The following is a 15,092-nucleotide window of genomic DNA, read 5'->3' as shown; positions in this document are numbered from 1 at the left end:
CAAGTGATTTACTTTAGATTAGATCCATTAACCTGCAAAATTCAAAGGCCCATTGACTGCAACTAAGCTTTTTATACATGAGTCTTCAGGGCACATTTCAGATATATCTATATATAGATAGATAGAGATATATGTGGAGAGCGCCTATAAATACATTCCCTATATCTTAACAGCTATATATCTTTAAGTTCTATATAAACATTCACATTATATAAACAGTGTTGAATATATGAGTTTCTGTAGTTCAACAAAAGTTGACTCTTAAAATACCAACTCTCAATTTATTAGGGATTGGGGGTGAAACAATAAGAATTTTAAAATTACAAACAAAACCTCGTGAGAGCTAGGCATGATGGTGAACACCTTTAATCGTATCACCCAGGAAGCAGAGGCAGACATAAGAGCCAGAGGCATAATGGTGAACACCTTTAATCCTAACACCCAGGAAGCAGAGGCAGATGAATCTTTTAATTCAATACCAGCCTAATCTATAAAGAAAGTTCCAGGACAGCCAGGACTACACAGAGAAGTTCTGCCAAGAAAAATAATAAATGAATTAATAACCTCATGAAACACAGAAGAAAATAGATTCAGTATACAGATATTATATTGATTATTAATTCTATTAATTCTACTAATATTATAGTATAATGAATGTATTAATTATATTAATATTATATATAGTTGGGTGGTGGTGGCACATGCCTTTAATCCCAGCACTCAGGAGGCAGAGACAGGTGTATCACTGTGAGTTTGAGGCCAGCCTGGTCTACAGATTAAGTTCCAGGACAGGCTCCAGAGCCACAGAGAAACTCAGTCTCGAAAACAACAACAACAACAACAACAACAACTATATATATATTCTAAAATTTAACCTGAGCTGGAGTTGGAAAGAGCACAAGCTGTGCAAGGTGCAAACGTGAAGACTGGATGGAGTTCAGATCCCAGAGCACATGGAGAAGCTGGAGAGACGTGACATCCATAACCCCAGCCCGCAAGAGGCCAAGACAGGGGACCCCTAGGCTCCAGGTTCAGCAAGAGACACTGCTGAAAATGAGGTAGAAAGCAACGGAGGAGACAGCAGCACCAACGTCAGGTCTCCACAGGCATGCGCATGTGCAGATGCGCACCTCACACACGTGCAATCACTCAGACACCGCGGAGAAAAGAAATACATCCGCTGTTCTACTCCGTGAGATTATAGGAGCCTGCCAAGAAAGAAAACAGTGGACCATGCAAACTTAATGTCAGATATTTAAGGACTGTGTAGAGAAGCACAGGTTAGCTTTGAATCCCTTAATGTACCTTAGAGAAACAACTTAAGTCACAATCTTCCTCCACGGCTCTCCGGCCCCACTGCCAGATCAGAGAAAGGCAGAAACATGGTGGGATGTCACATGAGGGAAAACCACCTTACCTCATCACAGCCAGAAAGCAGACAGAATGAAAACACGGGGTGGCCAAGACACACCTCAGCGCCTATCAATAACACCTTCAAATCGTGAATCCACCAACGGGCTGACCCACTGATGGAATTAATCCTCATAATCCAGCCATGTCCCAAAGGCCTCTCCATTGTCGAGCAAGCCTCTGATACCTGAGCAGTCGAGGGACAGTTCAGTTCCAAAGAGTAGCAAAGCACAAGAAAATAAACGAAAGGACACAGAAATAAGACAGAGAGACAATAGCTCCAGAGGGGCAAAGGAGCCCTGGTAGCGCGGCTTCCTGTTATGACCAACAGTCCCAAATGTCTGTCGGGAGAACAGGGCAGGCCTCGGAGTAATTGTTCAGGGAACTGCAGTCTCTGCAGCAGACACTGGCAGGAAACACGTCCAGGCATGTGGTCAGACTAGAGAATGTGGTTTATTGTATGCCATGGAGGTGAGACTTCTGGGGAACTAGAGACTCTACTTTCCCCATTGTTGGTGACTCTAGTAAGTGCCCTGTGAATGACTCTTTCCAGGGCAGCGGTTTTGGTAATAAGTAAATAAACGGGGGGGGGGGGGGGACCACCAATTATAGAAAGTTGATGTGCTGGCTTGAATAAAAAAAGTCCCTATAAGCACATAAATTTAAATGTTTGGCCATCAGAAAGTGGCAGTACTTGAGAAGGATTAGGAGGTATGGCCTTGTTGAAGTAGGTATGGCTTTGTTGGAGGAAGTGGGTCGCTGGATGTGGGCTTTGGGGTTTCAAAAGCCAAAGCCAGCTGCAGTGTCTCTCACTTCCTGTTGCCTGTGAATCTGGATGTAGAACTCTCAGCTCCTTCTCCAGCACCATGTCTACCTGTTTGCTGCCATGCTTCCTGCCATGATGACAATGGACCAATCTTCTGAAACTGTAAGCCAGCCCCAATTAAATGTTTTCTTTTGTAAGAGTTGCCATGATCGTGTGTCCCTTCACAGCAGAACACTGCCTAAGACAGTTGATGAGATCAAGCTGTTGACTCACGCAACTGAGACTCAGCTACAAAGTTATAGGTAAATACTTCTGCCCAGAGATTCTCTGCAGCTAACCAGCCAGCCCTCTCCTGGTAAAAAGCTGCCTTTGGTACACTTTCATCAAATTTCCACACACACAAAGCTTGACATACTCCTTGGTTATTCCTTTTTTTTCCAGTCTAAGATTCCAACTACTCTGTAATATTTTCTTGACATCCATAAAGGAAAGAAGGCATCTGTAATTTCAGCTATTCCATCTGCTTTATTTATAAAGAGAAAGAATGTAAAAGAGTAAGCCAGTGAATTAGATCACATGTACTGATTTTTCTTGTAATCAAAAATGGGGAGATACCATAGAACAAATACATTCACTCCTTTGACCCCACAACAATAACCTGAGGTTGGCGGTGTAAATATAGATGAACTTAAATCCCTTCCAAAGGAACACGAACTCTCCAAACATCATTTATACTTATTTCTTTATTTATATTTGCCACAGGGTCTTTATAAGTCCAGACTGGCCTCAAAATCCCTTTGCAGTCAAGGATGACCTCACAGTTCAGACCCTCCTGCCTCACCGTCCTAAGGGCTGGAATCATTTCATTACTACCACATCCTGCTTAGACAGTGCTGGGAATTGAACCAAGGCTTTGCGCATGCCAGGCTAGCACTCAATAAGCTGACCTATATTTCCAGGCCTCTACCAAATATCATTTAGTTAAAATTCTATAACCATGTTGAAAGAAAGAGTGATAGTTGTAACCTTTTGTCCGCGTTAGAGTGACTATTACTGTAATAAAACATCACGACCAAAGCAACTTGGGGAGGAGAGGGTTTATTTGGCTTGTACTTCCTTATCTCAGCCCATCAGTACAGAAACCCAAACTGGGCAGAAATGCAGAGGCAAGAGCTGATGCAGAGGGGTGCTGCCTACTGGCTTACACTCCCCGGCTCGCTCATCCTGCTTGCTATAGAACCAAAACCCACCAGCCCTGGCCAGACACCACCCACAATGGACTGGGCCCTCCGCAGTCTTCAATTAAGAAAATGTTCTGCAGTCTTGCCCACATTGCGTCTTTACAGAGGCATTTTCTTAATGAAGTTCCATCCTCTCGGATGACTTTGACCGTATCACGTTGACATAAAACTAGTTAGCACAACCTATCCCTTGTCAGCTTGACACACAAATACATCACTGTTAAGCCACAACCTTTCTTCTTCATCCCGATAGTCACTCATTAATAAAGACATAATAGACATGACGATATAAAACACTTACAAACTTAAAAAGTCCCATGGTCTTTAAAAAAAATCAAACACTTAAAAATTCAGTCTCTTTTAAAAACCCAAAGTCTTTTAAAATATAACGTCTCTCAACTGTGGGTTCCTATAAAATAAAAAGTAAATTAAATATTTTCTTACTTCAAGATGGAAGAATCAGGGCACAGTTACAATTAAATCAAAGCAAACCCAAGCTCCAACTGTGTAAGTAACACGACGCCCTGTGTCTGGGACTTATGATTTTGGGGGGCTGTCCTCAGTTTGGGTCACTTCTCTGGCTCTGCAGTACACTTGTCTTCTAGGCCCAGCACGCTCCACTCCACAGCTGCTGCTGTCCTGGTGGCGACTCCAGAATGCTAGATCCCTTCTTACAATGGGGCATACTTTCACCGAAAGCCTCTGCTAGGGTTTCCTTGGGACCTTCAGTCCTGCTACACAGCACAAGGCTTCCACTGCTCCCATGACCTCTTCGTGCCTTTAAGACCAGCACCACCTGAGCGACTCTGACACTACCAAGTTTGGCTGAGCTGTGGCCACCTCTGGAGCACAGCTTCTGCATAGCCTTGGAAGAAACTCTTCCCAGAAGATTTCGCCTCAGTGATGCTCCAGCTGAGCAGCCGTCTATTGTCCCAGGAATTCAAAGGTTTTACCTCAGTGGTTCTGGTCTCTTGTAATCACAGCTGATTCTTCAGCCTGAGCTAACCAGAGCCACAAATTCCTCACTCAAAATAACAAATGGTCCTGGTAGCTTAAACTTCCCTCTGAAATGTCACAAGCCAGGGGCCTCCATCATCCGCACTGCTCTCTGTAGTCTTAACTCTCAAGCTCCCACGGAAGAGCCAACTACACTCCCAATACTCAAGGGCTTTTCTGGCCCAAAGGTCTAAAGTCCTTCCACAACCCTCCCGAAACCATGGTCAGGTCTGCCAATCAATAACCCACTTCTGGTGCCAAAATCTGTATTAGTTAGGGTTCTCTAGAATAACAGAACTTGTAGAATGAATATCTATCTATCTAATTTAGTATCATTTATTTTTTATATATTTACTTATCATATATTTGTGATATATTATATGTTATATATTAATTACACGTACTTATTAAAATGACCTACAAGCTGTGGTCCAGCTAACCCAACAATGGCTGCCTATGAACGAAGGTCCAAGAATCCAATAGTTGTCCAGTCCATGAGGCTGGGTGCCTCGGTACACTGGAATCCCAAAGAAGCAGGCTCTAATGCCAGCGAAGGAATGAACCTGCCAGCAAGAGCAATAAAAAGCAGGCAAAGATCAAAAGCTTCCTTCTTCCGTGCCCTTTATATAGGCTCTCAGAAGAAGGTGTGGCCCAGCTTAGAGATGGGTATTAGTGCCTCAAAAGATCTGGATTAGAGGTGTGTCTTCCCACCTCAATGCTCCAGATTAGAAGTAGATCTTCTACTTCAAATGATTTTAACTGAGCAAAATTTCCTCTTGTGTGTGCAACTGTTTTGGAGTTTTAATTAATTCCAGATGTGGTCAAGTTGAAAACCACAATAGCCATCACATCTTTGAAGAATAAATTTAGTAACTGTAGTCAGAAATAGAAAAATAGGTCTAACATGCTATTGTGATTTTTTTTTCACATCCATGTCTCTTTTTATTTCAGAATGATAAATTTATCTTACAAAATATCAGATATCTTTCTGGTTGCCTCTTTAGCTTTACGGCATGGTCTCCATGCAGCTAATAGTGGATTCCCATTTCACCCACTCCTTTGTCTAGTGCTCGGTGCCTATAAAGATGCACACATCTCTGCTCTCCAACACTAGGGAAGAATAGATCAAAAGCCTTATGCTTAAAGACCAGGTCAGCTTGCCATGTATAGCTAATGTCTCACCTGTCGCTACAGTTTGGATCCGGAATGTTTTGCAAAGTCTCATGTGTTGGAAGCTTAGTCAAATTTAGTGATGTTGAGAACCGGTCCAAACGGCACAAATGACCCTTGGTGAGAACTCTTCCCAGTCTTAGGGTTGTGTCCTTAAACGTCATAGTGGAGTTATTGACTGTCCTCCTCTTCTCTTTGCTCCCCAGGCATAGAGTGAGAGCTTCATCTCTCAACATGCTCCATACAACCCACAGCGGCAGAACCAACCCATGAAACTGTGAGCAAAAATAAGTGTCTTGCCGTGTGGTAGCACACCAGAGCTTCTTACTCCTAAGTTAGTGTCTATCCATCAGCCTTCCCCCATGGCTTCTTTCCTTGCTTCTCTATCTCAGATAACCACCGTGACCACCATTCAGTGGCATCTGCTCACTTATAGTGCCCGTGTCAGCAAGAATGTGCAATGTGTGTCTTTCTGAGCCTGGCTGGAATGTGGGGTGCAGAAGTGTGCATCACGTGTCTGTCTGAGCCTGGCTGGAATGTGGGGTGCAGATGTCTCTTCCATGTTTTGAACTCTTTTTTTTTTTTTGTCGTAGTTCAGATCTGAGAGGTCATGAAAACTTAGGAGATGTGGGGGCAGCACACAGGGGCTCTCTGGGGCCCCAGGTCAAGCCTTTGCCTCCCATCACCAGAGGACAGGCTGTACTTCCACTTCTTCTGTGACGTGCTGACACAGCTGAACCAAACCATGTGGACTGGAAACTTGGAAGCCATCAGCCAAAATAAATCTTCCTTTCTCCTCTTTGTGAATCTTTGTTGCTTTGTTTACTGAGAGTTTGCTGAATTGCACTGTAAAAGGGCAGTGGGCTAGGCAGTAACTAGGACCCTCTCTGCAGCCAGTCCTTTCCCTTCTAAAGATGATTTCCGTGGGTGTTGTGTCTCGACAGGAACCTGACACCGTTTCCTTGGCTATATAACCGGTAGACACTGGAATTTTCTGTTTCTATATAAATGTTAGGACCTTTTTCTAGTTCTTGTGAGGGATTGGTGTTTTAGTGGGGACTGCATAGTCAGTGTTGGGATTGCTGGGTCATCCCATCTTCCTCTCCCAAGAACATGGTCTACCACGCCTGTTTCGTTGTTGTTCTTTTGTTTTGTGTTTTGTTTTAAGATACACACATGTAAGATACACACATGTAAGATACACACAATGTAACCCTGGCTGGCCTGAAAATCACAGTGATTCCTCCACCTTTACCTCCTGAGTCCTGGGATTAAAGGTGTGCGCTCCTATGCCCAGGTGTGTGCTCCCATGCCCAGGTGTGTGCTTACAAGCCCAGGTGTGTGCTCCCATGCCCAGGTGTGTGCTCCCATGCCCAGGTGTGTACTCCAATGCCCAGGTGTGTGCTCCCATGACCAAGTGTGTGCTCCCATGACCAAGTGTGTGCTCCCATGACCAAGTGTGTGCTCCCATGACCAAGTGTGTGCTCCCATGACCAAGTGTGTGCTCCCATGCCCAGGTGTGTCTTACAAGCCCAGGTGTGTGCTGCCATGACCAAGTGTGTGCTCCCATGACCAAGTGTGTGCTCCCATGCCCAGGTGTGCGCTCACAAGCCCAGGTGTGTGCTCACAAGCCCAGGTGTGTGCTCCCATGCCCAGGTGTGTGCTTACAAGCCCAGGTGTGTGCTCCCATGCCCAGGTGTGCGCTTACAAGTTCAGCTTCTATTGCTTTGTTGTTATTGTTTGTTTGTTTGTTTTTTGGGGACAGGGTTGCTCTGTGTAGCTCTGGCTGTCCTGGAACTCATTCTGTAGATCAGGCTGGCTTTGAACTCAGAGACCCACCTACCTCTGATTCCCGTCTGTGTGCTGGGATTAAAAGTGTGCACTGCCATGCCTGGATTCCTTACTCTCCATTTTTTAACTTCAGGCACTTAAAACCCCTTTGAGTCTCTTGAGTCACAGCAGAAACAGGTCTTGTTAATCACCCAGCCCCTATGCTCAGCCCCCATTCGGCAGGCTCTGTACAGTGGCCTCTGTGAGCCTTCTGCTGGCTCTCCTACCATCACATGCCAGGAACCTGCGCAGCTGCAACTCAGAACCTGAAGTAAACTTGCCCACAGGCAGTGCTGAGCTCCCGAGGCTGAGCATTTATTTTCATACATTAGTCTATCGATAATTGACTATTCTATAGAGGTCTTAGGTCCACCATTCCAACTAAGTATCCCTTCCCCCAGGGGCCTTCCCTCCGCCTCACACTCCTGCAGCACTCTGTGCTTCTGTTACACTTTACTTACTTACGTTGTGTGACATTAAATCCCACCATACTTAAAATATGGGCTCCATGGGGCAGCACAACCCAGCCAGTCCTGTTGGCAGAGCTGCGGTGCACCAGCTCTGAAGTTGTGAGCAGGGGAGAGCTGCCCCCATTGTTCATCTGTGACTTGGTGGCCTAGGCAGAGAAGTGAGCCTCCCTCCCTGCCCCCACCCAACAATGCCTGAGGCAAGAGGGAGAGCTGTCCCTGGGGTCGAAAGGTCAGGAGAGTTGTCCTGGTCCTCCACCACCTGCAGCACTTGGGAGAACAGGTTCTGCTCCACGCCTGAGCGGTCCAACAGAGGCAGCCCTCTGGGCGGCAGTGTGGGCAGGTCAGTCCCAATACTGTGAGCATGGAAGAGCTGCCGTGTGGCAGAATGAGAGGGGGGTCCCCCATTGGCTGCAGCACTTGGGAGAGTGACCCCCACCTGGTTCTGAAGCTGCAGGTGTGGGAGATCTGCCCTGAGGACCTGAAAGCAGGAGAGCTGGCCCCGCCCTCACCAAAGCCAAGCCAGAGTTCACCCTGGAGCTGAAGACAGGGAAAGCTGGTGGGTTGACCAATGCTTCAACTCCCCAGGCCTAGAACCAGGGTTATGGGTTGGCTAACACCAATATCCACCCCATCTGTGTGTGATCTGCTGGGGCACAGGAAGGGCTGGTCCTGCAGACCCAAAGCTGCAGGATCTCCATGACACAGGGAAACGGCAGGATAACCAGGAGGAGTCCCAGTGGGCCCAGCACTGGTAGCTTAGCAGAAGCTAGAGGCTGCAAACCAGACCAACGTCTTGGGCAAGGAGAGATAGATGGACAAAAGGATTTACTGTGTGACTCTCTGTGTCACATTGCAGCTTCCAGACCGAGATTCCCACATCTGTCTTTTCTGTTTTCTTTCTTCTCTCACATTTTATCTGGGGGTGGGGATTTCTGCAAGGCCAGAGAGTGGTTAAGCAGGGACAGGAAATGAATGGAATCGAGACGCATGATGCGAAAGACACAATAAATAAAAAGAAAGTTTTTAAAAAAAATGAGCTCCAAAAATTCAGTTTCAAAATGTACAAAGTTATTTCATTGTGAGATTAAGGAAGTATTTGAAGTAAGTCTGCCTAGCAGCAAACTGTCTTCTAAATACTAAGCTTATACAAACAGACAAAAGCAGTTCCGGTCTCAATCAGAGAAGCCTCTTCTAACAGACACAGCGGCAAACACAGAGACTCAGGGCTGCGTAAGACACAGAAGATAACAAGTCACTCACACCAGCTCCTCACACACTTGGGCACACGGTGGAAGAGGGGGTGGGAAGACAGGCCGAAGGCTTTGGAATATTGTTGTCTAGATTCCAAGCGAGTGTCGGAATCATCAACTCCCATCAGCTGTAGCTCTCTGCCCTGCACCCACACAAGACAATCAAGGAAGGGGGAGGGGGACTATCAGCAAAGGAGAGGTTCTAGGAGAGGGAGAATCCATATCTTTAGCTGGGTGCCCTTTGATGGACCCCACCAGGCTCTAGCAGATAGTTCCGAAACCCACAATTATAGAGACGGGCCTGATTACTCTTAGTGGGGAGGGTGTGGGTGTACGGCCACAGACTGAAAGAAGTAGACAAGGGTGTGTTTGAGTGCTTTGGGAGGGAGAGGGTGGGTAAGGTTGACAGGGAGGTGGGAAGTGAAAGGGTCAATATGGAAGGTGTGCAAACGTGAGATTGTAAACACTTAGAAGTGGCTCTCAGAATTAAAGTGAAGCCTAAGGGTTTGGTTTTGTTTTGCTTTTGTTTTTTGGTTTTGTTTTAGAAAAACAGTTTATTTTCAGACAGACTGTCCTGTTTCTCAGGCTGGCCTTGACTCCCAAGCCCAGCATGCCTGTACTGAATGGAATCCAGGGCTCTGTGCACACCAGACAAGCATTCTCCCAACCAAGTACATCCCTAACCTTTGTTAAAAATGGAGGTTGGGGCTGGAGAGATGGCTCAGTGGTTAGGAGCTCACTCTGCTCTTGCAGAGGACCAGAGTTCAATTCCCAGCACCCAGGTCAGGTGACTCATAGCCACCGGCAACTCCAGCACCGAGGGTCCAGCCCCATCTTCTGGCTTCTGTAGGCACTGCACTCACTCAGACAAACATAGATGCAAATAATTTAAGTGTTAGATTTTTATCTCACCCACAGTTTGGGTAACAGATTGTTAGAAAGTTCCTGCATATCGCATACCTCATTATTATGCATCAAATGGGAGCCACAGGTTAAATTACCCATTTGTCCTCTCAAAAGAGGGATGTTAGGGGCTGAAGAGCTGTTTTATGTACTCAGCCTACTAGAGTTTCTGGGTTCTACCCCAGTGATAGAGACAGAACAAATACAAGAGCATTTGGAACCTGGTAGGAAATCCCACGTGAGATGGTAATTCTGGGTAGGAATCTAGTGTCTTGTGGCCAGCTAGTTGGCTGTCCGGTTACTGCCTACCGAGGTAACCAGAAGTGAATTAGAAGCAATCAGAAAAAAAAAAAAGGATGTTCATATCTGTTGGACACTCCTGTCCTCCAGCAGGGCTACCTGCGTCTACATGAGTTCAGCTGTGCTTGCATGCAAAGATCCCACAGCTGGGCTTGTTGACTGAGCCCTCACAGCGGCAGAGCCAGGAAAGGTCCTGGGACCCCAGCCCGCCGCCGGAGTATCCAGCCGGCTGTAATTAATTCCGCCCTAATTGCAGTGTGGCACGGGTCTGAGGCAGCCTAGAGTGTTGCCTGTGGGGAAGCCATGGTCCGTGCAGGGTGAAGACTTCCCAGCACAGCTTCTTGGACATCCCCATCTTCCAGTCGTAACCCCTCACCCATGCGCTGTAAGCCCAGTAAACTCACTGATTCCCTAATGCGGAACTCTGGTGAATCGAGCATTGGTTAGGATCTTACAGAAGGGAGATAGTCATTGCTTAGTCTCCTCCAACCCCACCCCATTCTGAGAGAAAATTCTAGAAACAATATTCTTTCTTCTTCAGTTGTTAGTCAAAAAAATTAAACTATGCACAAACACATAAGGGATAATTCTTTTTGTAAGGAGGAGAATAAGGCATATCCCCAAGGGTTGGGACCAGAAATTGATGAGTTTGGCAGGAGGCTTTGGAAGTGAGCAGCAAGAGCCGATCTGACTAATAGGAGAAGAATGTTGCACGGAACCAAGAAAAGCAACACAGTTTTTGAATTGCTCAAAAGCGAAGCAGTCTGTGACAGCTTCTGCAGCAGTCCTCTCGCGGGGACAGATTTTCCTGGGAGGGGGCACAGCAGCAAGAGAGTTAAGGACGGTCTCAGGGTCTGGAGACAAGATAGAACAGCCTTCCGACATTGCAACCCCTCAGTGCAGTTCCTCTTGTCGGGCCGACCCCAACCATAAAACTATTTCCGTTACTACTTCATAACTGTAATTTTGTTACTGTTAAAAGAGTCATAAAGTAAATATCTGTGTTTTCCAATGGTTTTAGGTGATCCCTATGAAAGGGTCGTTCAGAACCCCCCCCCCCAACGGAGTCGTGACCCACAGGTTGAGAACAGCCGAGATAAAAACTTTCTGGGGGTTACTGATTGTTGTTTAGTAGTGAAAGTAGCCATGGATCAGATAGATAGCTGCTTGAGGCAGGCCAATTCACAGATTCTCCATTTGGTCATGAAAAGCCACCTGGCCAGAGCATCCAGGCTCCTCACCCTCCAGGACCAAGTGTGAGTGTGAAATCTAACCCAGGCAGCACTGCCTGGCTGGCAGGTAGACGTGTGCCAGGAGAAATAGCTGAAATCGGGAGAGAAAATAAGCAGGGTCCTGTGCGCAAATCGGCCCTTTGAAAGTGAAGAAAGGCCCGCTGGGATTCACACTCTCCTCCGGCTATTTGGAACGTTCGCTTATTTTTCTTAGAGATGAGATCTAGGACTTGGCTGAAGCTCAGTGTCAGAGAGCTCGCATACCACGCCTGAGGCCCTGGGTTCATCCCTGGCCCAGGAGGAAGTGGGGAGAAAGGAAAGGGGGAGGGGAGGAACGGGGTGAGGGGAAGGAGTGAGGGAGCGGGAGGGGAGAGCCTCACCTTGCAAGACCCTTTTCCACTGACTCCTCTGCAGCTAGGCCTGCAGGCTTTTGCTATACCCAGCTTGAGACCGCAACTGTGGAGATAGGAGATCTTTCCGCATTCAAAGCGTGCTCAGTGGTTTTTCTGTTTAGATAATGGAATACATACTTACAGAAACGACTCAGTTCCTCAAGAGTTTGTTTTGTGATTTATCTGTGATGTCCCGTGAAGAGTGCCTCCCCCCTCCCGCGGCACCTTGGCTCCCTCCCTCTCTTCACCGAGGCTGGGTTGGTTGATTGACGGTCTTGAAAGACTGGCCTACCAGGTATTTCAGGCTAACCTTCGTGGAAACGGAGTTTCTCTGCTCCCAGCTTTTGGTATGGATCTGGTTACTAATTCAGCACCCAGCTCTAAAGCAGACCCACACGATCCCCGATGGACCCCACAGTTCAGATCGCTGACGGGACACCACACTAGGTGTTGGTAATCCTCTATGGGACTTCCAATTAAGGAGCCAGAATCCGCTGGGGCAGGCAGGCTGAGGCGAGGGGCTGAGCGGGAAGCTGGGCAGGCAGCGCAGGAGGGGCCCCGCCAGAACAAAGCATTCTTGGAATGAGAGCAGGCAGCAGCCACGAGAGCTATAATTTGAGATAAGTTGGGAAAGCAGCCAGTTTAAAAAAAAAAGTCTCCACAGATGTCTGGAAAAGTGTGAGCGGTTACTTCTTCGGGGAGAGGTGGTGGTTAAAAGCCTGGGTTTCGGGATCAGCAGGCCTGTCTGCCAATCACTCCCCGCAGTTTACCCTGTGTCTTTCTTAGGAAGACTGGCTCTGTTCTATTAGCTTCAGTTTCATCGTCCTTGGGAGTAACTATGCCCCTCGGTGTTTGGTTTTGTTTTAAAGATTTATGTCAGGCTGGAGAGAAGGCTCAGCAGCTCTTCAGAGGGCAAGAGTTCAATTCCCAGCACCCATTTGGTGGCTAACAACCAACTCTAACGCCGGTTCCTGAAGATCCAGCGCCCTCTTCCGGCCTCCTCGGGAAATGTACACACCTGGTCTATGGATATACATGTGGGCAGAACATTCACTAACACAAAGTAGAAATAAGGAAGAAGAGGGAGAGGAGGAGGGAGAGAAGGAGGAAGAGAAGGGGAGGAAGAGGAGGAGGAAGACTACTTCTATCAGGGACTGAGGAGATGGCTCAGTGGATAAAGTATTTGCACTCACGGGAAAGCCTGTGGTAGCAACAGCACACATCAGCAGCTCCAAGGCTGGAAAGTGGAGACAGGCGGTCTCCAGGGCTCATGGGCCAGCCCAGCTGAAACCTCAGTCCTGGGTTCAGTGAGGAGATTTTGCCTCAAAAAATAAAGCAACCAAGCCAGGCGGTGGCGGTGCACGCTTTCAATCCCAGCACTCAGGGAGGCAGAGGCAGGCGGATCTCTGTGAGTCTGAGGCCAACTTGGTCTACAAAGCAAGTTCCAGGACAGCCAGAGAAACACAGAGAAACCCTGTCACGAAAAACTAAAACAAACAAACAAACAAACCAAAACAAAAACAAAGTGTGGAGAGCAGTGAGATGGCTGGGCAGGTAAAGCCCTCGCCACCAAGCCTGGTGTAAAGCCCTCGCCACCAAGCCTGGTGTAAAGCCCTCGCCACCAAGCCTGGTGTAAAGCCCTCGCCACCAAGCCTGGTGTAAAGCCCTCACCACAAGCCTGGTGTAAAACCCTCGCCACCAAGCCTGGTGTAAAACCCTCGCCACAAGCCTGGTGTAAAGCCCTCACCACAAGCCTGGTGTAAAACCCTCGCCACCAAGTCTGGTGTAAAACCCTCGCCACAAGCCTGGTGTAAAACCCTCGTCACCAAGCCTGGTGTAAAGCCCTCGCCACAAGCCTGGTGCTGCAGTTCAATTCCAGGACCTGCGCAGCAGAGAGGAGAGCACCTGAAAGTTGTCCTCTGACCTCCACGTGTATTCAGTGTGTGTACATGTATGTCAGTTCCCAGCACCCATACGGAAGACGGAAGCTCACAACCATCTATAAGTCCCGTTTGGGGGACCTGAGGCGCACCATAAGAGGACGCAGTGTCCTGACTGCATGGGTGCCTCCTGAACGCTAGTGGGCAGCACTGTCATGTCCTCCTCAGTGTCCCGCATAGGGTCCTATCTATCGGTGTATGTGGGATCCCGGGACCACCTGAGGGGCTTTTTCCCTCATTGTCCTCCTTCAGGCTCTCATCCAGTGCCTATCATTTCCTGGGGGTGGCAAGGGCTATTTATATGGTGTCAAAATTTTTATCCACTTGGCAGATCTCCTGTATGAATGATCTCTGCCTTCAACTGACTCGTATTTTCAGTTGTATAGGGGCAAACTTCTCTCTAAATCTCTTAACGAATGCCTCAAGATTAGGATTTTTAAACGCCACATTTCATAGTCCCTTGAAAGCTCCTTGTGGTGCTCACAGTCGCAGTGAAGTCACCACTGTCCACCCAAGTGCTGATCTGTCCGGGACTGTTCCTTGTACCTCTTTGGTTACGGATAACCAGAGTCCCTTCCTTTCTCTACCCTTGCTGCCCCCACCAGGCTCTACCTAGACCACTGTGGTGCCTGCCTTTAAACCTCCTCTACCAGCAGGCAGGAAATGCGGATCTGAGCGTGCCTTTGTAAAAACTCTTAAAAGAGTGCCAGGAGTATATTAACGGGTGGAGGGTTTGTCTAGGATAAGTGAAGCCCTCCAAGGGATTTCCAATACCACATTAAAAACAAAGGAAACAAGCAAAAATCCCAAGGGCTCTTCCACCATTGCCCTTAACATAAATTCCAAACCCTGTAAGGAACTGCGGCCATCGCTCTCCTGGCTCCTGTCACCGTCGTGCTCGGCTCCGCAAGGCGCGCTGTGCGGCTCCATGTTCATGTATCTGTTCCCATGTATCTGTTGTTCCTCCTGTGGAGAATGCTTTCCTCACATCTGAACCTAACCCCGAATCTTGGCTCTCCTTTAAAAGTCATCGCTTCTGTTTACTCTTTGGCACCCCTCAGTCCAGTACCAACGCCTCCACCTGTCCCTGGCATGTCAATATTACAGACCAGGAACCTGCAGCCAGCTGTGACGTCTGGGAACAGAGATCTGCCTTCATCACACAGCTCAGAGCCTAATAAACAGAGGCTGC

Source organism: Microtus pennsylvanicus, chromosome 12 (genome assembly GCF_037038515.1).
Source record: "Microtus pennsylvanicus isolate mMicPen1 chromosome 12, mMicPen1.hap1, whole genome shotgun sequence".
NCBI lineage: Eukaryota > Metazoa > Chordata > Mammalia > Rodentia > Cricetidae > Microtus > Microtus pennsylvanicus.
Note: the sequence above shows the minus strand (reverse complement) of the source record.